Source organism: Notothenia rossii, assembly GCF_949606895.1.
Source record: "Notothenia rossii genome assembly, chromosome: 2".
NCBI classification, from domain to species: Eukaryota; Metazoa; Chordata; class Actinopteri; order Perciformes; family Nototheniidae; genus Notothenia; species Notothenia rossii.
The window spans coordinates 49662304-49688002 of NC_136904.1; the positions used below are offsets into that span (position 1 = coordinate 49662304).

Sequence of the window (25699 nt, forward strand, 5' to 3'; positions counted from 1 at the left end):
CGTTTCTCACTGGATGAGTTTCAGGGGTACCGATTATACTGGAGCACCAACTAACGTTCATGACTTCAGACAACAACAAACCACAGTGAACAATTGTCAAACATGAACGAAGAAGCTGATGAGACCGCTTTGGTTGGCCCCGTGAATGGGACATTTTGTTTTAAAAAATGGACGGATGGAAGCGTCAATAAGAGCACGGTTGTTTGCAAATTATGCAAAAAGGAATTCGCATATCACCGCAACACATCAAGCCTCAAGTTTCACCTCAATGCAAAACATATAGCAGCTAGCGTGGAAGCTAGCGTGGACGTTAGCCCGACTCGGAGTACAAGGACCCACACCCAATTCGCGTTGATCAAACAGTGGCCTATGCAACAGAGAGATTTTATTTTTCATCAGGATATTGGAAGAATAGGAGGGATTGAGGTCAATCACTGGCACTTTTTATTTTAATTTTAAATGGTACACTTTATGTTGAACTATTTATTACGTTGTTGGTGCAACTGGCACTTTATGTTGAACTGTTTATTGTTTTGGCCAAGGTTATTGAGAGAGTTGGACTGAAATTGATTAGATTTTTTAAATCAACTGTTGGTAAATCAACAAAGTCTGTTATGGCCTCTGAAGCAACAGAGAGATGTTTTCTAATAGTCAGGGTTTCCAATGTTCTGAATGTACTTGAAAGTATTGTGTTTTACTTAAAAAACAAAGTGTTATAGTTTACAGAAGGTCTACCTACTAGGCATGGGCGGTATAATTTTTTTCATACCGTCATACCTTGCTGACATCATACCGTGGTATACGGTATATGACGGTATCAGTCCCAATTTAAGGGGTCATTTCTCCCCCAACATTTTTTTTACTCACTATATCAACAGCCAGCCCCACCAAAAATATTTTCCATCAGCCGCCACTGACGGTATGACTTGGGTCGACTTGAGTGAGGTGGCGTTCGGCGGCAAATAGATGTTTCGAACGGTATATTATATGTTCGGTGTAAAATGCAGCCCGAGCCGGTAGACGCTCGCAAAGTGCCGCGACGTGCGCGCAAGTGCAAAACAAGGGCTGCATACATGACACATTGTGCAAATGGCACATTTTGAGATCGGATACAGGACGCGTTTGTAGATGTCCGACGTTGTTTCCATAGTGAGCTAAGTTAACAATATATCATCATACATAAACATTTTCCGGGAGTAACTACTTGGCTTATGTTGGAGATTTGGAGGATGTTGCAAACCAACCTCGTCTCCGCGTGTCGTTTGCTAAGCTGGGTGAGTTCGGGAAAATAAAGGGATTAAGAAACACCAGAATACAAGTTAAACAATAATCCTGTTTTTAATGATATACAGTAACGATACAAAATACAAAGAAATCACGAAGCACTCTGCAGAGTACTCCGGGCTCAGGTTCTACCACGTGTGTGAGACAGGTCTCAGGAACGGCTGGTGAAAAACAAGAGCGCGAACCAAAGGAAAACACAGTCTTTCATACTAAAACACAGGAGGAGGAGGTGTACGTGCTTTCCCCCAGAGGTCATCTTATTGGCAGAGACGAACACATGGCCTGTCGCACCCAATCAGTGCGACACAGCAGAAGAAACCCGGAAACAAAAAGTCTCATTCAGTTTGACGAAGACCAGACACCTTTTGGTGTCTGGTACGAACCTGCTCTAAACAACAAGTTTCCTTATCTTATTTCACATCTTGCAGCCAGCACACACACATCCCCTTTATGGCCCTTGGTCCCTGAGTCCATCTTCCCCCCTCAGGCTACCACACACAAGTTAAAAGTATGTTTTAAGATATAGTTGTTATAGTTGGCTAAATATACGTAATACATGTTAATTACTTTCATATCAATAACAACGAGGAACACATTACCTATGCTCTTAAGCAGTAAAAAGTACCGCACACTCATTTAGCCTGCAGCTCTTTCAGACACTTGAGCTATTGTTCTTTAAGAATATTCCCTGCAGAATCTTTATTTCAAATAAAAGGTTTCACATTGCATATTTCCAGCTTCCTTTACCCATACTGCTATTATTAATACAAAGCAATCAACCACACACATATATTTAAAACAAGTAGATTTCCCTGATCATTTGACATGCTGCTTCCATTTCATATAGAGTAATAAAAGATGTTTAAGCTAATTTCTCCACAATGTTTGTAGCCATTTAGTACCCACACATGAAAGAATAAGAACAGAGGTATAGTTGACCAGTAATCATGTAGCTCTTATATTTACTTCAATGAAAACACACACACACATCTGCTTCAAGCCTGTGTAAACACACCCTTCTTTTACGAGGGAAACATTCCAGCGTCTGGCACTATTCCCAAATATGGTGTCCCCTTCTCACCTCTCTCTCTAAACACAAGGAATTCACCTCAATATATTGGGGGAGGGAAAAGATACTTTGTCCCTTCTAATTCAACACACATGAATATATATAAGGTGACATTAAAAGGAATATACCAGATTGAACTTTCCTGTCATACCACGTTACTTTAATCCTTCAAATAATTCAAATAATCCTTCAATTCCCCCTTTTTGGTCTCGCATTAACGAGACCAACACACATAAGACATTTGAAACAAACTACTGTCATTCTTTGATACTGTGTCTGTCCCCCTTCATTAAACCTTTGAGAACAGAAAACAACCTCCAATGACAGTGAAGAAACTATCAGAGTGAGAGCCTGAGTGCCAGACGGCAGCATCCTTGCGTGTTGTTGAATCATCAGGCCCCCCCCCCTCAGCGGAATACGCCAACAAGGGCAGCTGATAGGGAGGGGGAGATGCGGCCTTTCCTTCAAAGGTGGAACTGATTAATCTGATCAGAGAGAAGTAGACTCCTCTGCTGCCTCGAGAAGTCCCCCAGCCCGCTGACGCCTCCTTCCAAGTCGTCTGCTGTAGGGATGTCCGCGAGGTCCTTCTCCTCCAGTCCGCTGATGCCTGCTTCCAAGTCGTCTGCTGTAGGGATGTCCGCGTTGACGATAGCCAGGTCCATCCTGATGTCCTCCAAGGTCCTAGCCGGAGTGTTCCTCGCCGCACACTGGCTCCAGTAGTACCAGATGTCCCCCTTTGCTCCTCGGCGGACGGCATGAGATGTCCTCTGGGTCACTCTGTAGAGGCCGGAGAACCTGGGGTTGAGTCACGTAGGCCTGACGACCTTCAGCCAGACGAACTCCGCTGTGTCGGCCTCCTGCTCCTCGGGTCCCCCTTTTGGCGTCAGCAACCTGTGTGGAGAAATCTGATACCCACCCCTCAAGTCTACGCTCAGTGCTTCTGGGCCCTCAGGTGTTTGACCCACCGTTGGTAGGCCGCTTCAGAATTCTAATACTTGGCCTGTGTCAACAAAATAAACCCCAACATCTTCAGGTGAACTAAATAACATATCTCAATAGCTCTGAATTCCTGACAAGCATCTGTGTTATTATAAATGAAATCCTTGAGATCCCATTTAAAATCTAAATATACTATGAACTGCTAATGTTTCTGGTAAAGAAACACACTAATGTTATGGATTAAAAACAACTAAAATCATGATACTGACAAAGTGAATAATTTCCAGGCGAGACTGCTTCTACCTGTCACTGCTTGGATATTATCAAGCTGAAAAATGAATACAGAAATTCAACATACTGTCATCAAATGTCTTTCTATTATGAATTTAAATTAAATGTACATCCCCATAATGATCTAAACAGTCTATGGCTTTTACTTCTTTACCAGGCTAGTTACAAGATGTTGTCTAAATTAAATTCTATCTCATTACATTACTATGTTTTAACTTAGCTGTAATATGTTCTTTCTACATTTCAAACCTCAGTTACTTTAATACCTGTTGAAATATTACCAAATTGTTTTCATTATCACAGTTCACCTTCTCATTCTCATTCTGGAATTACCTCTCTCAGTAGCCCCTTGGCCACTGATTCTGCCTCTGTGTTACCTGTTATAACTCAATCAATATTAGAAACATGTCAACATTAATCAAACAGTATCTTATCCTCAGATATGGAGCAGGTTAAATCTAAAACTGTCAATCAATGGTCAGATTGAACATCTGAGTTGGGGCGGCAGGTTTCTTCCAGTCCCTAAATGAAAATATCCCACACTCCCCCTTTTTACACATGTAAACATGTGTAATAAAATCCTGTATGGGAAGAAAACCTTCAGGTAACCAGTGGTTATAAGAAAATACCAAACATCATTCACAAAAGTATATCCATCATCTTTCACAGTAAACACTCCAGGGAAAATAAGTGTTCATTTCCAGCTGGCAGTCCTAAAAGAAACAGAATCTTTAGATTTTAGTTTGAGTTTTACGTTTGCAAACCGCCAACTCCTGTGGGAATTAGAAACGGGTCACATGTGCATTTTTCCAAATGTGTGAAATTGTAGGAAACCTGTGTTTCCCATGGAGCTCCAAAATAATGTATTAGTCCAAAGACATGCTCGGTTAGTTATTGTTTTAGAATCATGCAGTTACACTGATCACATGCAGAAATTCATTCACACTCACACTGTCAGGTTGTAAAGTCAAGTTTGGTCAGCCCCAGAGTCAGTCATTGATAGTGCTTTTCTCAAGTCACACTGTCAGTCAGGGTCAAAGGTCATTCGGTCTCAGATTCATTGGCCATGTGTCGTGCTCTGCAGAGACTTTGATATTTCAGCATAGGCCAGTATCCTTTGTCTACAAAAATCAGTCATATATGGAGCGCCATCATTTATCAATTCACGATTACCACTTTAAGTCAGATATCTCTAACTTGTCATCGGGACGGCTGCTTCCCACATTTCCTGCAACTTGGTACAAAACTCACTTCATAATAGTACTACTACTACTGCAATTTATTTACACCTAAGTAGTACTAAAATGTCTAAGAAATCTAATTCAGAAACTTGTGTACATAACTATTATCTTAAGTCAAAACATTACTAGGATCTGTGTAGCTCTGCATTTCATAGCTCATTATACTCATTTATCTTCAATTCTGGTCTACTTAAAAACAATGTTAAACTCTTTAGCAGTGTGTGGAACCTTGGGTGTCCGAACATGCAACCATCACCCTTTACTCTATCAAGGATTAAAAACAGTTTCCATCCTAAAGCCCTCCTATGGTAATAACTATGCCACAATGGTGAAATCAATATTGTAACAAATGAAATCACTGCTTTATTCCCACATGAATAAAAATCTCTTGAAGAATAATTTATTAATATGATGGAAAGATTGAAGAATATGGTTCTACAGTGTGCTACTCCAAAACACCCCCTGCTTAAAGTGTAGTGCATATTTCCCTCATGTCTCCCCCTTTAACCCTCAGTGTGTTTTTAGGATGATTTTCTCATTTTACATTAATAGTTTCCTCTTTACTGCTATTTTGAATTTACCAATCGATTAATTCATGGTTAATACCTCTTTTTATCTTTACTTATTTATCAAGTCAATTCAAGTTCTTTAAATGTGGTGTCTTCTATGTGCGTTTTGTGAATAAGTGTGTTTATGTGTAAACTCACTCATTCCCGTTGTCCTTTTCTCCTCCCCTGGTTGTCTCAAGCCGTGACCCCGACCTCCTCACCTCAAATCGACTATGCCAACTCCTCTGATTCTGTCTTCTCTTCAGTCCATCAGCTCTTGAATCCATCCGCTGTAACTCTTTTAGGCAGCCTTTGGCCCAGTCACATCTGCAGCCCACATCATGCCACTGTTCTTGCACTGCTTTGCATTTCATCTCCCCTTTACAGTCTCTCTGCTGCTTCATGGAGGGCGGATTCTGCTCTCATGTCCCCCACTCTGCTCCTGTGCCAAATCTCGTGGCTCAGCTTCATGCCCTGTCTGAGGGACTGATGAGAGTATTTCTGTATGTCAGCAAGCGGTTTGGTTCTGGATGCCTCAGGTGGAGACGGTTCAGCTCCGGTTCTCTGTCTGTTTGATGGAGAAGGAGGAGCCTCCTTTTGGGTTGGGTCTTTTGTCTGCTTGGAGGGTCGGGGTCGTAGCCTTTCTAACTCAGAGGGGGAGTCCAGGTCCCGGGACGCATTATCCATAAGAAATCTAGCACACTGAGATTGAATCAATCCAACCCTTTCCACTCTGTCTCTTTCTAATCATACTATCTGTCTTAGTTGCTAAACGCCATCTAAACAACACCATTAATGTCTACTAATGATATTACAAAAACTCCCTCTATAAATTGTTTCATCCATTGTTACATATCTACCCAACCTGACTCTTTCAGGAAACCATTTTCTTCCATAAATTGAAATACCTGTTTCAAGCATCACATATTTCACACACTACGAAAGAACATCTCCATACTTTCTCCAATATTTTAAATCCCACTGTTACTTAGAACAATAGTAAACCTGCAGAGCACACTGATCAGATCACAGTAATATAATTTGACTCAAGTGTAGGCCCATGTCTACTTTCCATTTTACTTATTAGTTTTGGTGAATATTTATTTATATTGTCTAAATTCCTTGTCTATGATGTGCAAAAAGTTAGAGTATAAAAATGTGTTTTTCTCAATGTATTTACACTCCACGGATTCTTGAGTTTACTCATCTCCTAGTGTTGTCGTTCCTAAAAATGTTAGCAAACACAAAACTCCCACTACAACATTTATAGATAAATTGATCTAGCAAAATGAACTCTTTTCTAATTCAAAATGTGACAAAAGAACAAGGATTTGTCTTTCACAAGATGGTGGTCTAACAGAATGACTCTTGACCTCATGGGGTCAAATAGATTTAGCCATGAGGCGGCTGACTTTAAAATGAACTGGGACAAAGAAACCACATGCATGTGGGTACATTATAGTCTAGAAATATAACACAAAACAACACGACTTAAAAATAATAACAATTCAAATGACTTCTGGTGAAAAGCATGAAGAACAAAACAACTTAATCTACTCTCAATGTTCATGTACACCATCACTGTGTATTTAATCAGTTGTTACCGGTTGTATCCTTAATCAAACTATTTCACCATCTTCACTTATTTTAGGTTACTCATTCAACAATATGACATTCTCCCGAATAGTAGTTAACTTTATATAACTTTTACTCTCTATATTTTAGCAACAACCTTACTTGTCTCTCTCTCTCTGTCTACTTTCCAAAACATCTCATTTCTCCTGACCACAAGTTTCTCATAAATCACCCCTTTGTGTAACCGTGTGAGATGCCTGGAGCAAAACCTCGTGCAGGACCTCTGTCATGCTTAAACATTAACAGATTCCCTCTGACGAACTCACAAAAATCTTCTCTTTACTTTCTACTCTTTTGTTCCTGTATTTAATATAATTTTCCCCTTGGAATATAATTAAGTACAATCCTTAGTTAATGACAAATACCATGAAATTCACAACGCAATGCAACGGTATCAATCAGTTCTCACAGACTATATTTAAATAGCAGCAAACCATTGTTTCTTATTTATTTCAATATATCTACCACTTAAAATCACACCTTGATCTGTTCATTTTCTATGTATTTCACTCCAACTTCAGATCACTAGAGAAAAAAGCAAGCAGACACACTCCGGGCTGCTGCTGCTGCTGCTCTCGAGAGGAAAAAGGGTGGGGGAACTCTCACAGACAAATACTGACACCCCCTTCTCTCTCCCCCGCTGTAGCTCTCAGCCTCTCCTTTGGAAAAGGGGGGGCTTCTTTCAACAATTAACACTTCTGCTATCCTTTTATTCAATTTTTTTGCTTGAACCCACTGTCCTCGTAAGCTCTTAACTCACGCTCCTCTCGTTAAAATGTTCCCTTCATTATGACTTCGTATCTATTCATCTGACTTAGGCTGTTTCTGTTACCAGTCAATATTCACAGACTTCATATCTATTGATCTGACTTACTGTCCTTGTTACCAGTAAATATTCACAACACACCAAAGGATATAGTGAGGCCCGGTCACTTCAGAATGACTTTCTGAAGTTTGCGTTACTCTCCTTTGGATCACTTATAACAAATAACTCATCTCCAGCCCCGTCGAGCTGTGGATTCGTTATTTTGGGTCAGTCTTATATGGAGACTTAATACAACCAACTGACTACTCTTAGACAGTCTAACTGTGGGGACTCAATACCACCACTTCCAAGCCAGGGACTTTAATACCCTTCTGGCCTGTCGGAACTTGATATCCGATTTTAACTGTGGGGACTCTTATACCTCCACTTCCAAGCCAGGGACTTTAATACCCTTCTGGCCTGCCGAAACTCAATATTCGGTTTTAACAACTAAAACACGCATTTGCATTGTTACTATAAAAAAACACTGTAAACTTCGTCTGACAACCCTAAAATTTGGAATATGGTCAAATCACAGGTTTCGAATTAAATCGTGTTTGCTCACCTGGTAGCCTATTGTACAGAGCTCTGTTTGTAGTTGTCAGAAGAGGCCGAGATGTTTAGCCCTGGACTATTCCGTCCGCTTGCCGCTGGTGGTCTCTTCCCCGAAAACACCCCACTCAGAAACGTCGGGTTCACCATTTGTTGGAGATTTGGAGGATGTTGCAAACCAACCTCGTCTCCGCGTGTCGTTTGCTAAGCTGGGTGAGTTCGGGAAAATAAAGGGATTAAGAAACACCAGAATACAAGTTAAACAATAATCCTGTTTTTAATGATATACAGTAACGATACAAAATACAAAGAAATCACGAAGCACTCTGCAGAGTACTCCGGGCTCAGGTTCTACCACGTGTGTGAGACAGGTCTCAGGAACGGCTGGTGAAAAACAAGAGCGCGAACCAAAGGAAAACACAGTCTTTCATACTAAAACACAGGAGGAGGAGGTGTACGTGCTTTCCCCCAGAGGTCATCTTATTGGCAGAGACGAACACATGGCCTGTCGCACCCAATCAGTGCGACACAGCAGAAGAAACCCGGAAACAAAAAGTCTCATTCAGTTTGACGAAGACCAGACACCTTTTGGTGTCTGGTACGAACCTGCTCTAAACAACAAGTTTCCTTATCTTATTTCACATCTTGCAGCCAGCACACACACATCCCCTTTATGGCCCTTGGTCCCTGAGTCCATCTTCCCCCCTCAGGCTACCACACACAAGTTAAAAGTATGTTTTAAGATATAGTTGTTATAGTTGGCTAAATATACGTAATACATGTTAATTACTTTCATATCAATAACAACGAGGAACACATTACCTATGCTCTTAAGCAGTAAAAAGTACCGCACACTCATTTAGCCTGCAGCTCTTTCAGACACTTGAGCTATTGTTCTTTAAGAATATTCCCTGCAGAATCTTTATTTCAAATAAAAGGTTTCACATTGCATATTTCCAGCTTCCTTTACCCATACTGCTATTATTAATACAAAGCAATCAACCACACACATATATTTAAAACAAGTAGATTTCCCTGATCATTTGACATGCTGCTTCCATTTCATATAGAGTAATAAAAGATGTTTAAGCTAATTTCTCCACAATGTTTGTAGCCATTTAGTACCCACACATGAAAGAATAAGAACAGAGGTATAGTTGACCAGTAATCATGTAGCTCTTATATTTACTTCAATGAAAACACACACACACATCTGCTTCAAGCCTGTGTAAACACACCCTTCTTTTACGAGGGAAACATTCCAGCGTCTGGCACTATTCCCAAATATGGTGTCCCCTTCTCACCTCTCTCTCTAAACACAAGGAATTCACCTCAATATATTGGGGGAGGGAAAAGATACTTTGTCCCTTCTAATTCAACACACATGAATATATATAAGGTGACATTAAAAGGAATATACCAGATTGAACTTTCCTGTCATACCACGTTACTTTAATCCTTCAAATAATTCAAATAATCCTTCACTTATGTAAACTGTGTTCGTTATTCTCCCATCCAGGAGAGAAGCTTTAAAAGGAGACTAAATGGAGTCTCTGTGAAAGTTAAATTGGGTACTTTAATTAAAAAAGGCGCGGGCTGGTCACAAGCATGATATTGTTCAGTCAGACAAACAGCTGTGATCCGCTCCTCGTTAGGGAAGCCAATAGTTGGATCTCTCCTCCGGTGCTGTTATATATCCTCTGCTGGCTCCTCCCCGCCAGCCGGCTCGCCTCGTCTCCAATGTCCGTTGTTGCATTTAAACAGAGGATTGGCTCCTTTCACATCCAATATATGCTCAACACGCCTTTTCTCCTCATATTCTCTTTCATCACTTTTCATTTAACACATTCTAAACGCTGTAATCAATACTCTAAAAAATACTTCTCGGCTCGTTTGGTTTCCGGTCATTCCGGATGTCTTCACATGCTACTCTCGTCTGTAAACAATAATGTATTCAAATAAACTGTACCTTCATTTAATATTCAGCATGGTAGTATCTCGACATCTATAGTTGTAGTCTTAAATCAGTAGGCTTCGGTTTGCACCACTCCATATAATTTCGCTAGTAAATTCACCTCTTTAGGAAATCGTATATTAGCCACATGCTACATGCGTAGATGAAGGATTTTCAGAATAAAAGCTTAACTGCTTGTGCACAAGAATTTCTGGTTTTTCAGTATAAAAGAGCATTAAAACTGACGGCATGTTTAAACTACATTTCCCCATTAAAACATTGATTTTAATTTCTAACACTTATTGAATAAAGTTTGCTATATTCACTAACTAGTTTTGCAATATTATTCCGTGCATGTGTTAAAAACCTTATTTCCATTTGATTCATTGGATTACTCGCGTGAATGTTTAGCACGTAAATGCTTTCGTTTTTAAAACCGTCCGACCTCGACTACAAAACCATCAACCAGTTGCATAAGAATAAAAAATGTCAACACTCACTCACCCCGTCTTAAACATTCCCAAAGAAGTGCCTCCGTCTCTCGTTGTGCTGGATGAAGTCACTGGCGACGAGTAAACCCAAAATAGTCCCAAACAGGCGCAGAGGCATTTTTCTTTTTTACTAGTTGTCCGAGTTCGGGGCCGGCAAATGCTGCCGCCATCTTGCTCAGCTCAGCTCTGTGCTGAGCTCTGAGAGCGGGAAAGACGGACTGCCCTCCCCTGCCCTCTGCTGGCGCGTGCTGTGCATTACAACCAATGTCGTCCCTGTCAAAACTCCGTGTCAGTGTAATAGAATGAAACGCATCTATGATTTGGCACACAGTCTGTGACGTCACGGTATTGAAAATCATACCGACGGTATTTCGAAATACCCTGGTATACCGTCATACCGCCCAAGCCTACTACCTACCTATAGGCTACCTGAATCTCTGAAATGTACTATATTCCTAAATATGCTATTGCTACACTTTATGGCAAAAATTGCACTTTTCTGTTGGTCTTGGTTAAGTACTACCTTGAAAAAAATAAACAATGTTTTGTTGCTTAAGCTTATGTATTCAGTCATTATTCAATGGTATACTAAAATCCATGTGAAAAAAATTGCTTCTCACTGTTCTCAGGTCAAATATTTATATGTGATTACAAATGCGATTAATTTCGATTAATTAATTTCAAAGCCTCTAATTAATTAGATTAATTTTTTTAATCGAGTCCCGGCCCTAATATAATTGTTTGTGTGGTTTTAGCTTAAGCAGGCTGTGTTTGTCTATTGTTGTGACTTAGATGAAGATCAGAACACATTTCATGACCAATTTATGCAGAAATAGTTCCAAAGGGTTCACATACTTTTTCTTGCAACTGTATATTGTTTGTACACATGGTACTTTACATATATATCTGTTTGTTTAAGGTGTCCAGGTGATGCAGACAGGCTGGACCAGAGAGTGAGAGACAGAACTGGACTCCTTACAGCAGTGAACTTCAGCTCAGGTGCAAAGACTCTTTTTTTCATACTGTACAAAGAATCAAGAAAGATATTGGTTTAAATGAATGAAGTATTGACTTTAATAGACTGATATACATTCCATTAAACAATACTAAATAATAGATCACCTACACATCAGTTAAATGAGGTTTTTTTCCATGCAAAAAGTTACATTTAGATGTTAACAAGCAATATGATTTTGTCAGCTTTGTAATTTAATGTATTGAAGGCAAAGCTATTCAACACATAGTGAGAACTGCTACTATTTATCTCTCAATATTGTCTGTAAAAAAAACGTGGTAAAAGTTATTCTTTCAGTGAGACAACAGAGCAAGCTTCTACAGTTGCACTACGTTTTGATAACAGTTAAATATTATTTGGATAATAACATACATTTCAATGTTGATGAACTGTTCATTCATAATCTGATTGTCTTTGTAGCTCATTGTTGAAATAAAAAATAACCATTACAATTACAAAATAATGATATCTTCTATAGCCCCTAAACACACAAACACACCGCTTTCATAAATAACACACTTGTTCTGCAATAATATGTTTTATGTTTCCTCTAATTTTTGTTCGGAAAGGACATGCCTGAAAGACACAACATTTTCTCCTTCTCTGAGGGTCAAGAAGAACATCCAAGAGGAACATTAAAAGCTGATGCTATGAGATTTTAAGACCAGTACACTAAGAAACTACTTTTATTGTAAAAACAGTCAGCTGATTGAATGCACCTATTTCCACATCTACACTCCATCAGCTGATTATATGTATTTGCCTCGCTTTATGAGCTTCACATCACTTGTGCCTTGTACCGCAGAGTTTGCAATGTCACAAATAAATAGGGCCAATCTTCAGTCAGATGTGAATGTGTAATCTAACATTTTCAGTAAGAATAATGGACAAAAGGAGTGCAAATACAAATACAATTTATTGAAATGTGAACCAAAAGTTAATCAAACATGTTTTAAATAAAAAGCACATATGGACAGAAGGTGTAAACCTATTAAATGTATAAGTAAACACATTTAGTCAAATAAAGTGACAGACTAGGCCTGTGCAGTTGGTATCAGCTTTGCCCAGCATGGGCTCCTCCATCAGGCCTGGTCCTCCTCGCAGAGGAAAGACCCTCAGTCCTCTTCGGGCCAAACAAACAAACAGGACGTCCATCACACGGAGGTTTTTCCCTGAAGTCTCTGCAGCTTTCTGGACACCACGCTGTCTCAATCCGTCCACACTGAATATGAGAGGGGGGAAATGAAAATAATAAATGCTTTAGACAATAAGAAACATAAAGTTGACTGTTGAATTGCTCAGTTTTTTTAGATTGTCAATACTATTGCTGTATAACTAATATATCAGGTTAAGAGGCACATTCAAATAAAGATTGGTCTTTAAATACATCTTGTCTTTTCAATTGTTTGTCTAAAGTCAAGGATCTAGAACTGGTACTTAGTTTTAATGATACAGTCTGGTTATTATGCTGTTTGGAGGAGGCCTCACAGGTAAGAGCACTAACTAGCTACCATCACATGTACCTTAGCTTGACTTCAATGTATTAAACGTATAGTTAAGTGATATCAAAATATAAATAACTAATGTCATGCAAACATATTAATATTTTCTTGATTCCAGTGTTGAATTTAGCACAATTGCATACAAACGTTAAGGGATTTTAAGATTCTGAAGTATTATGTTAAAAACTCAATAACTTAGATTATTATTTATAGTTTTGCTGAATAGTTTCATGTCCGCTTACCTTAGAAACGTAAAATGCCACGGCAGTGTGCAGATGGGGAGCATGTTAGCTTAGCTTGGTAGCTTCAGCTAGCTCTGGAACTTTCAGCTCGGTGGCAGGAGGTCCCGCCTCGGCTCCGCCTCTTTGCCCTTATTTGGAGCAGGCTGGAGTAGGCGGGAGTTGAACTCTGACGTCACTGTCGAGCCGTTAGTGGCCGACTCCGCCTACTAAGGGCTTCTCGGCAACTCTGCAGAATCCTATTGGTGACGTCACGGACCCTACGTCCATTTATATATACAGTCTATGGATTCAACTTAACCCCCCATGAGGCACTGAAGTTCAATTTCCGTAGTATAAAATTCTATTTCAGTGTAGTTTAACACAACTGATTATTTTGTTATGTTTTAAACATTGTAGAAAAGCTATTGTGGAGTCTATTTTTATATAACATTACAAGACTGATTCTTATTACTACATTATATGCTTATTGTGCTCATGAAGATATTGTTATGACTGTAAAGGGTTGGATACGACACGAAGGGAACTGTCATTTGAGAATTTTTTGCTTGCAATAGAAAGTAGCAAGGTCAGGAGCAGACACTGTAAGAGGAAAAAGAGTTAGTCAGAACAGTACATCGCTCCGGCCTTGAGTTGTGTGTGAGCTTCGCGCCCACGCAATACTGGGATCCGGCATAATGAAGGATTCCACTATCTGTGTAGAAACTTTAGCAAAGACAAATTGCATAGGATAGCGACAGCAGGGGCGGATCTAGACAAATATTCCTGGGGTGGCAAGAGGGTGGCAGGAGAATTTCAGGAGTGGCATCCCCTGGCAGAAGTATATGCTGATTTAATCGCAGTCATATCAATTACTGTAATGTTAACTTGGAAAGCCACAATATTTATTTTAACTCAATAACATTTGGTGACATTATTGTGGCACATCAGTAAAGCCTTAAATATAAATACTGTATATAAGGTGGCAGAATTAATTTAACCCTCTATGGTATGATGTTGCCTCCAGGCAACATACCCATTTTTTGCCTTTTGCATTCACACAATACATCTCAAATTATGATGCAATACTTTAAAAAAAGAGGCCGGACCATAAGGAACCAATAGTAGTGTTTGAATTTGTCCCATGACTCTCTGGCGGCCAATTTAAAGACCCTGTTTGCTGCCTTTCCCACAAGGATCAGCTCAGCCATTTCTCTCGAAGAAATGTGTCTAAAAACGTAATTTCCTGCGCATTTCTTGTCTGGAAAAAAATGTATTCACAATAATAGGTGAGTAAACCTTAATTTCTAATAGTTTAATATACTTAATTTGCTAATTAGGTAATGAAAACTTGTTAAAATGCAAATGTTGCCTGGAGACAACATCGTACCATTATGGTCAATTGTAAATGTTGCCTTGAGGCAACACCGTACCATTATGGATTTACCATGATATTGTGGTATTGTGTGTTTAGGTATAAACTGTTCAAAAGCATACCATTCATCATAGATCTCTACAATTTAACCAAGATACATTTGATGTTAAAGCCAACCAACGATCTGTGCAAAGATGGGATAAGAAAAAGAAAGAAACATTGCAGGTTACCTGCAATGTTTTCTTTGCATACAATAAAAGTATGGGAGGAGTGGATCTTCTAGACTCGCTGATTGCTCTCTACAGAACAAAGATCAGGTCAAGGAAGTGGCATCACAAGATCGTGTTGCACATGATGGATTTCACTCTAGTGAATGCGTGGCTCTTGTACCCCAGGGACTGCAAGGACTGTGGCATCCCCAAGAAAGAAGTGTACAGCCTGCTTAAATTCAAAGCTGAAGTTGCAAGTTGCCTTTGCAACGAGAGGAAAGTTTTGAAGAAGAGGGGGAGACCATCTCATAATGTTGACAGAGACCTGGCTGAGAAGAAGCGCAGAGGTTCTTCCTCATCAGTGCCATCAACACCTGTGCATCATGACCACTGACCATTGGCCTGTGTGGGTGGAGAAAAAGGGCTGGTGCAAATACCCTGACTGTAAGGGTGAAAGTGCAGTGATCAAAGTGTGTCACGTACCTTTGCTTCACTGCTGACAATAACTGCTTCATGAACTTCCACAAGCAGTGAGTCTATTTTGTCTAATGGCAAAATAAAGTTTGATGAAAGATGCCTAGGCTCTTTGCGTATTTATTCCTAAAGGTTGTTTCACAATGGTACAATGTTGCCTGCAGGCAACATTCAGACATGTAATCTTGTTAAAATATAAAAAATAACGATTTTCACATTTTAATTGGTATGCAATTTAACCTGTTGAGGCTATTTAGTATTTTCCATGTGTTTTTAAATACATTTTGTTCAAATTTTGAAACAATAACTCTCTTTTTTCATAACTTACTATTATGGTACAGTGTTGCCTCAAGGCAACACACCCCAAAAAGTACCCCCAAATAATTATTGATTTGAAATGTCTTTAGATTATGTTTATTTGGTCTATTATATGACAAAAAAAACACTCCAAACATTTTTATCATAGTGCGTACCATAGAGGGTTTTAATGAATTTTAACTGAACAATAACTGAATGAGTTTGTCTCACTCTTAGACCAGCAGGGGTACCAAATCTATGCAGACTGCTGCAATAAGTATATTAATTAACTGTCTCGTCGATGTTTGTCTAAATTAATATTATATTAGCTGTCAATCACTGTTATGATTCACATATTCAGTGTTATTATTAAAAAAACCTATATTTTTTGGAGGAGTTAATGATGAATGTTCCACAAGATGCTTGCTCACCCTCCTTCAAATTCGAAAGACAAGTAATTACTATCATATATCAATATAATCAAAAGAACAGTTCAGCGCCGCACAACTTCATTGCAAACAATTACAACCTTGACTTTACATTAGGAAGAACAAACATTAAAGAAGTGACTAACTGCATCAGTTAGGGTTAAAAAACGTGTATTCATCTCAAACATAAACATCGCTGCAGAAAGTTATTTTCCAGTGGAAAGTCCTTACCTACTGGCCTAGTTAAATCAAAGTGGTTACTTTTTTTTGGCTGGGCAGTGAAGTTTTACACACCGTCTTATTTGACTTTCTCAGGACTTAAAACAGAAAAAAATAATATTTACAAACGTAAGGTCATCATCTTAACAGTTTATTATGCTCATCGAGTCATCCGTGAGCAGAGCATCAAGTTGGCATGCCTATATCAGCTGAATGTGGCGATTACCATCTTGCTCAGCAAAACGCCTCACAAACTTATTAAGATTTAATATGGTGCATTTTGATTCAATGCTGAGTACAGCCTGAAGAACATATCGAGGATTAAAAAACGAATGTCACAACAGGACTTAGAAAAGCTTGTCCATGCTTTTATCTTTAGTAGACTCGACTACTGCAATAGTGTATTCACAGGGCTGACAAAAAAATCCATCAGAAAACTGCAGCTGATTCAGAACGCTGCTGCACGTGTCCTCACTAACATTAAAAGAGTGGATCACATCAGTCCGGTTCTGAAATCTTTACATTGGCTTCCAGTTGGCCAAATAATTGATTTTAAAGTACTATTGCTAGTTTTTAAATCATTACATGGTTTAGGACCAAAGTATATTGTTGAACTCCCACATAATTACGTGCCATCAAGGTGCCTCAGGTCTTCTGGGACGGGTCTGCTATCGGTTCTGAGAGTAAAAACAAAACATGGAGAGGCAGCATTTAGCTATTATGCCCCGACAATCTGGAACAAACTACCCAAATAATGCACGTCCGCAGAAACGCTAACTATTTTTAAATCGAGACTAAAAACATATCTCTTTGCCGCTGCTTTTAATTGAGCTGCTCATATTCGCAATACAGTATGACTTTTAAACATGTATTGTATACCTGTGGTGTTTATTTTAATTATTTTATTATATTTGCTTTGTAATGCCTGTTGTAAAATGCCATTATATATGTGTTTTTACTGTATGTATTCCTAAAAAGTATTTTAATTTGTTTTGTAAAGCACTTTGAATTGTTGCGTACAGAAAAGTGCTATATAAATAAACTTGCCTTAACTTGCAGCCAAACTTGACAGTCTCTTCTCTGTCATTCCAGACCGCAAATGCCTCATTCCTTATGTCTATTTTGATCCGAAATGCTTCTCGGTTTGCGCTTTCCCCCCGTTCAAAGGAAATCGCCGCCAATTATATTTCCAGGTTCGCGCCAGGGCCGGGGGAGGGATTACAAGGCGCGTCTTGTGCTGCATTCACTTGCACTCGGACATTAGAAATTTTCTCTAATAAATGCCCGATGAGCCACAACTTTTCTTTCAAAACAAAGCTGCCAACTGGGGTGGCAAGGCATTTTTCTGAGGTGGCAGCTGCCACCCCGTGCCACCCTGTAGAACCGCCACTGGGGAGAATATAGTAAAAAAATCATTTTCACAATTAAATATATATATATTTACAATCTAATTATATATATATGTTAACCAGCCCTCTACTACTAAGTGTACTCTAAATGTAGTATTTACAACAACTAATTTAAGACAAAAAACACTTGTATTTTTTAAACTACATTTCCCTCGAGAGTGCCATGCTGTTTTATTACAAATCAGCACCATAGTGGTAGTTTTCGAGTTTTATAAGAAATAAGTTTGAGAAATTATATATCTACCAAAAATATGAAATATCTATAACTGCCGACTTAGTAATTACACAACACCAATAGTATCCCACAGAGACCCTAACCCACAGGAGGGTTGAGAGGGAGGATAATAGGGTTGATAGTGATGGCAGAGCCTCTGTTGAGGAGAATGTTCTCTAGACTGAGAGGACGAGACAGGAGGGACAAGCTGAGTTCATTCTTATACACATAAATATACATATATTTATATATATATATATACTGTATATATGTGTGTTACTGATGGATGTTAGTACTGACCCACTGTTTCACTACTATCCAATGTTTACATAAACTCTGTAGGCCTATGCAGTAACATTAGCCTACTAATACTACGTACTAATACTCTGTTACAGTTAAAGTACTTCTACTGCAGTGTGTACTCTTGTACAGTAACAGTACTGCAATATCCATGTGATGCAGTACAGGAGAGTATTCAGTATCAGAGAGAGTAAACTAAAGTATCTGAACATTGTACTCCAGTTCAGTACTGAGTACTACACTCCACCTCTGTATACAGTATATAGCCCATTCATGTGTATACGTATGAGCTGCTGTATGCACTCCAGCTGAGGGTCTGTAGGTCCTGTGTACTAATGTTATACAGCACATATACACACATGTACATGTATATATGTATATGTGTACATAAGAGCTCTGCAGAAACTACACTGACAGTCTGCAGCCATGCTAACCTGCTAACATGCTAACACAGAGTAAACGGTGTAGGTCTATATTATGTGTTTTTTGGCTGGCAATACTTTAGGTTTGCCAAAATGTAGTGTAGGCAAATAATATTAGTTTACTACTAAATATAACATATATCTACAGACAAATTAATTATTCTACTGTTGAAATAAAGTATGTGATATGAAAAAGTTAGGCTGTTTGTTTATTTCATAGATATTTAAGCTAGTAGGCCTATTATGAAAATGTTTTTTTGTAGTAGTACTTCCGGTTTGCAAAAGAGTTGTAGGATCGTAAAATGACTTTATATGATATCTACCACAGCCAAACTAGTCATTAGACTACTTACTTATGATCTTTCGTAATGAAAAGCAAAGGTATTGTGTGTGGGCACATACACATAATCAGTTCTAAAAAAAAATACGGTTCTGCAGCTATGGGTTTTGCAGAGTGGTTGGATGTTTTCCGCTATCCCTAACCGACAAAAAAAAACATTTCCTAGTAACCTAAGGAAAGGTTATTAAAACATGTTCCCATTGTTTTGCTATCAATCACACTTCAGTGTTTTTCTGTTGAGAAATGGGGTGACACGAAGCAAAAAAAGATTAAAACAACATGGAAGCTACATTGGCGTTAGCAGCGTCCATAGCAACGATAGTGATTTTTTTAACTTCAGCATTATTTAAATAAATGCATATGAAATACATAAAGATGGCTAGAGAAAAAAATTCATATTATGTGCATAGGCCTGCAGTAACAGGTGAACATAACATATTTTTGAATGATCAAGGACGCTTAAGTGTTTGTATGTGTTGAATATCATTTTTTTGACAGCAATCACAGCATGGGAATGTTTTGTGTAAGAAAACTTCAATAACATCAAATAATGTAGCTAGTAAAGTAGGTATACATAGACATACAATCACAATAAAAAATAAAGACGACAAGAAACAGCTGGGGAGGGAGAACACAACTCCAGGTGAACAGAATTAACAGGAAACCGACAGACGAGTTTTCAATTTCTCCTTGCACGTTGAAGGGCAGTGATCCTATTTTTCACGTAGAACTTCACCGCTATCCAGCTTCTTCCCATCAGTGCTTCTGGAGAAGCTGTAATGCATGCAATGCAGTCCAACTTTCCTGGTACTTTCCCAGATGTGATGAAGGTCATTAATGTATCTTCAACAGCTTTGACCTCCGCACGAGTCCAGCTCCTCTTCTTTGTGGTTTCTAGTGAAAGAAAGAAAAGACAATCGGGCATACAGACAAGTGACATAAAACATTATTGAGGGACCAATGAGCTTATTATTCTCTTCTTCTCTTGAGAACAAAACCCTGTCCCCATGAGATTAACTATATAATTGTGAAATAAATCAAACATTGTACATTTGTGTCAAAGATGTTTGTCCCTATTTCATGTAATCCAGCAAAATGTCCTGGGTAGGCTTCACAAAAGCCTCTTACGGCCCGTCTACACTACAGGCATCAAAAAATCTTGAAGCTGGGTGTGTCTGAAGCTTGGCGATTTTTTGCGAGCAACGCGACCAACAACCAATCACATGAATCTCCCGCCCCCGACATACAAAGCAATAGCAATGTTAAAACGAAGTAAACTGGATATAAACTCTCTAAACAGGCGAAAACCTACCAGTTTCACCCACTTTCTCTGCCACCTCCCTCCATGCCTGGTTCCTCCGGTTTGTATCCCGGTAAATAGTTCTGGTCGTAAAGAACCGGGTGATTTGCTACCGTAATATCTCGTTTGGAATATGAGGAAATGAACTGTCTGTCTCTCCCAGCTTGCACGCGGTTTGATTGGCTAGCGCTTGCACTGGCGGGATTTGCATAAACGGGATTTGATTGGCTGATGCCAAACCGATAGATGCTCGTGATGCTTGCAAAGCCATGCTCCCCACAATGCAGTTCGGCGAAGATTAAAAATCTTCTACGTCACCGCATTCAAGTGAATGGGCGAAGCGTTGAAAGCATTTTTCGATGCCTGTAGTGTAGACGGGCCGTTAGGTTAGCCAGGCATCAATATCAACCATGACCCTTTGATAAGCCACCAAAACGCAGCTAAAAATATATATTAAGAATAACATGCTGTGCACTGGTCTGGTTACCTGAATGAAACCTGGCTTATACCCAATCATTGATTTAAGTTCAATGTGCCTGGTATCAAATGTATTATTAGTGTGTGAAGTCAAAATGTATACCCTCTGTTTTCATCTTCTTTTTTGGCTGTTCATTCAGAGAAGACTGGGATATGGCATGAGGAGGAAGAATACCGGATTGTGAGGAAGAAGAGGAGAGAGAGGGTGAACATGGCACCAGATTGAGAACGAATAAGTCTCTTGCTGCTCTGCACTGAGGGCCTGATGTTGCTCTGGAGCTGGTCTCCCTTGCTGCTCTGCACTGAGGGCCTGATGTTGCTCTGGAGCTGGTCTCTCTTGCTGCTCTGCACTGAGGGTCTCTTGCGGCTCTCTGCTAACGGTCTGTGGTTTCTCGGCTGTGGGAGTTTCAGATGCAGGTTGATGGTCAGTGGAGCTCTCTGTAATGCAGGTTTAATAAAAAAAGGTTGTCAAATGTACGTGGGTTTTTTATTGATATATGTACTTAAAGGTGGGGTAGGTAAGTTACTTCAGAAACACTTTCTGTTATATTCCATGGAGTGCTCTTAACATCCCGATAGCAATGAATATATTAAATGCTTTGACAATAAATCCATAAAACAATGTAATCTGTGGAAGCCGTGGTGCTGTAAAACGCACGACCAATCATCTGAGCCGGCCCGGCTAAAATAACTGGATGGCCTACCTGCCTGTCAGCCTTCCATCTCGTGCACTAACTTATCTCGTGCCTCATTGGTCATGTGCGCGTTCGTGTGTGTTGGAGGAGGGGCTCTGTAAGGATGTGGCACATTTTTTCAGCTGCGTGCTTTCAAATTCTAGCGCACTCGAGCTGGTTTCTCCATTCTTACCGACCCCACTTTTAACACAATCTTTTGAAAAAGAAAATACTCTTACCCTTTGCCAAGAGGTATTCATAAGCCCTTCGCATTTGGTCCAAAAACCTTATGTTGTTAGGAGTGGGGGGCAGATGGATTATTACATCAGCAGCCCACCTATTTGAAGGCCTTTTGGGCTTGCCATAAAATAGAATTGGCTTGTAGCCTAGAGCCTCAAGTTTCCGCACCTGAAATGAACAAAAGCAGTTGACACACATTAGTTTGACCCGCTACCTTAAACCCATTAATACTGTTTATTTTGGATTATTATTCAAGCAACATGAAGGTATCTTGCATTGTGTAAGATTAATTGTTATTTGCATGCAAGGGCTAAGGTACACCTGCTGTTTCTGCCATTGCCTTCATTACAACAAAATCATTATTTTACAAAGAACAATACGCATTGTTGCTCTTTTTTTGGACCAAAATAACTGTGTGGGGCTCTCACAAAAATATTTACAACATTTAAGCATCACAATGACGGGGTCAAAGAGGTAAATACGATCACTGTAAGATGTCAAATCTGACAATAAGACTATATTTTCAAAGGCCTGGGGCCTCATTTATAAAGGGATATACGCAAAAAAAAATGGCGTACGCCTTTTCTACGCAATGTTTGCGATTTATAAAATACTAACTTGAAGGGAAAGTGTGCGGTAGGGGTTTCACCAACTAATCGACTAGTCGACTACCTTTACCACTAGTCGGCGCTGTAGGCCCTAGTCGAGAAAAAAATGGAGGTAAACGAGGTGCTGCAAAATGCTACAAAACACGTCCGACATTCTTATGTATGGCAGTACTTCAACGAAGATGTAACCAACTCCACAGTGAAGTGTCAGTTGTGTACAGCTGTACTGAAGTACAATACAAATGCATCTGCTATGCGCAACCATCTAAAGATAAAACACCCGCTGCCACTAGCAGTAATGCTAGCACCAGTGAGCAACGGACCGGCGTCAGCACTGAACAGAGGCAAACGAACAGCAAGAAAACATGGGTCAACAGTGATGCGGATGATGAGCTACGGGATTACTGCCAGCGGACACCGCATATCCCCACAATGGATAATCCACTGGAGTGGTGGGCAGAAAACGTGCACCGCTTCCCCCGCTTTCGAGGAGCTACCTGGCTATTCCAGCCACAAGCACCCCGAGTGAGAGGGTTTTTTCCCTGGCAGCCAGGCAACACTGTCACCCGAAAGCGGTCAAGCCTCCTTCCCTCACATGTCGATGCGTTGGTGTTCAAACCAAAAATATGGAAAGGTGGATGTTATCGTGGAGGACAGCGAATAAAGTGTTGCGCAATGCGCTGTTGCGCACTGGATTTACGTGGCATTTATGTAAACAAGAGTTTTTTGCTGTCGATTTTGGTGAGTCCAGTGTTTGTTATTTACTCAGCCATGTAACACACATTAAAATGCAGTGTTTAATGTTAATGTATGAGTTCCAATAGAAAATACAGTTGTAAACCTCTCTTTGTGTGTCTTTATTATGACGTAACGACTAGTCGACTACTATTTTGAAAAACGTGTCGACTAGTAAATATTGGTAGTTGTGAAACCCCTAGTGTGCGGTCCTCCACGCAAACTCTAACCCAGGGGTACTCAAATACAAATCTTAAAGGTCCAACATTTTTTTTTCAATAAGACAAAGGTCCGTTTATTACGGTCATTCAAACTTTTAAACAATTACAACAAGATTCTTAACACGAGGTTGCAAAAACAAAATAATCTGTATGCAGCAGTTTTCATTGTTATTGTGTCTGTGCTCGATCCCTCAGAGCTGCACAGTTATGAATAAAGGCAACTGCACCCTCTTTCATTCAGCATTCCCAATATTGCTTTATAAATGTCTTGCCCCCTTTTCTGTCGACTGAGGTTCGTCAGGCTCAACACATCTTCAACAAACTCCCCCTTTGCCTCATCATAAAAACTCACAAACACCAGCAACTGAGCATTGTCAGTGGTGTCAGTAGACTCATCCACCGCTAAGGAAATGCACTGTGCATTTTGTATTCCATCACAAAGCTGATTCATCAAATCACCAGCCAGTATTTATGTTCTTCTGGTTGCTGTGGAATCTGAGATGGGGATTTGGTTGATTTGACCTGTTATTTCCTCTTTTAGTTTGCCTTCAAACATGGTCTCCATCACTTCAGTCATGCATTCTTTTATACTTCATTTATTATCCAGTGGAAAGCCCTTACCTACTGGCCTAGTTCAATCAAAGTGGTTACTTTCTTTTTGCTGGGCAGTGTAGTTTTACACACCGTCTTATTTGACTTTCTCAGGACTTAAAACAGTTTTTTGGGGGAAGACCCCCACAAAGAAAAACATATATTTACACACGTAAGGTCATCATCTTAACAGTTTGGTATGCTCATCCGTGAGCAGAGCATCAAGTTGACATGTCTATTACAGCTGAATGCGGCGATTACCATCTTGTTCAGCAAAACGCCTCACAAACGTATTAAGATCAAAAGCTTTAGTGCGTTTTGATTCAATGATGAGTACAGCCAACCTGACAGTCCCTTCTCTGTCATTGTAGACCGCAAATACCTAATTCCTTCAGTACTTGGGTCCGAATGCTTCTCGTTTTGCGCCGTACCGTTCAAATGAAATCGCCGCCAATCATATTTCCACGCTCGCGCCAGGTCCGGGGGAGGGACAAGGCGTGCGTCTTGTGCTGCATTCACTTGCACTCGGACATTAGAGACTTTCTCTCATAAATGTCCGATGAGCCACAACTTTTCTTTCAAAACAAAGCTGCCCACTGGGGTGGCAGCTGGGGTGGCAAGGCCTATTTTGAGGGTAGCAGTTGCCCCCCCCCATGCCACCCCAGTAGGTGAAACTAGACTACTACTAGCTACAGTACAGATGCACGCAACTAGATGAGCTGTTAACTCTCGCTCGGACTTTTTTTTTTTTAAACACACGCATTTTTCCCACCCGCATTCCGCGAAGACCCGCCCTACTGTGCCTCTGATTCGCAGACTGTTGGTGGGGGGGAAAAACGCTGACAGGATGCTTAATGTGATTGGACCAATGCGTTGACAGACACACACAGACAGTGGAACAGTCGGACATGCAGAGCGCTGTTTGTAGTGGACATAGCGGAACATTTTGACTCGTTGCGTTGTGGCGATGTCTCGCAGATAACACATATGAAAAGTATAATTTGCTCAGAGTCCAGAGACAGTTGTGGTTCGGTCCGGATCCGGACCGGAGTCCGGACTTTGAGGATGCCTGCTCTAACCCATGCACACTAAGCACAAAAACGGGAGATCTTAAAATGATTAAACCAACGCCTGTTTGAGACTCCTCAGCGCACACGAAAACATAACTTAAGAAATAAATCAATACGGATATGTTATTTAAAACCACATCGAATATGTTGTGTTAATGTTATGAAATGTTTTCTCATGAATGATGCGGTAAGCAGGAGGACAGAATTACGTCTAAACTGACGCCGTTTTGCTTTTCTATAGGTTGTATAGCTACGAGCATGGTTTTATATACTACCATGTTTAAATCATGTTTTATGCCGTTTGCCAAGACTTGATAAGTCGCTCGTAAAACACAGGAGGTATGGAAACTAAGAACACCATATGTGGTAAATTGTACAGCTAATATAACACGACACATTAGTTTTATTTCCTTTAACTGGTGGATTATGGATATAGAGTTGCTGCAGGGGGGGTGAGATGCACAGGCTGCAGTGGAGACGCTTTGCACAGATTGACAGCTGGAACACAAACCCCCAAATACAAACAAATAATTCAGATCCAGTCGTCATGAC

The 25699-nt window shown here is 39.9% G+C and overlaps 1 long non-coding RNA gene across 1 annotated transcript; it reads right to left on the reverse strand.

Annotated features, from left to right (window-relative positions):
• Window positions 1-11318, reverse strand: LOC307028291. The gene is made up of 2 exons (XR_013804925.1): window positions 11224-11318; window positions 1-735 (listed from the first exon to the last, which is right to left on the reverse strand). It is a non-coding gene; the product is annotated as an uncharacterized lncRNA (long non-coding RNA).
• Between the last annotated feature and the right edge of the window lie 14381 nt (window positions 11319-25699).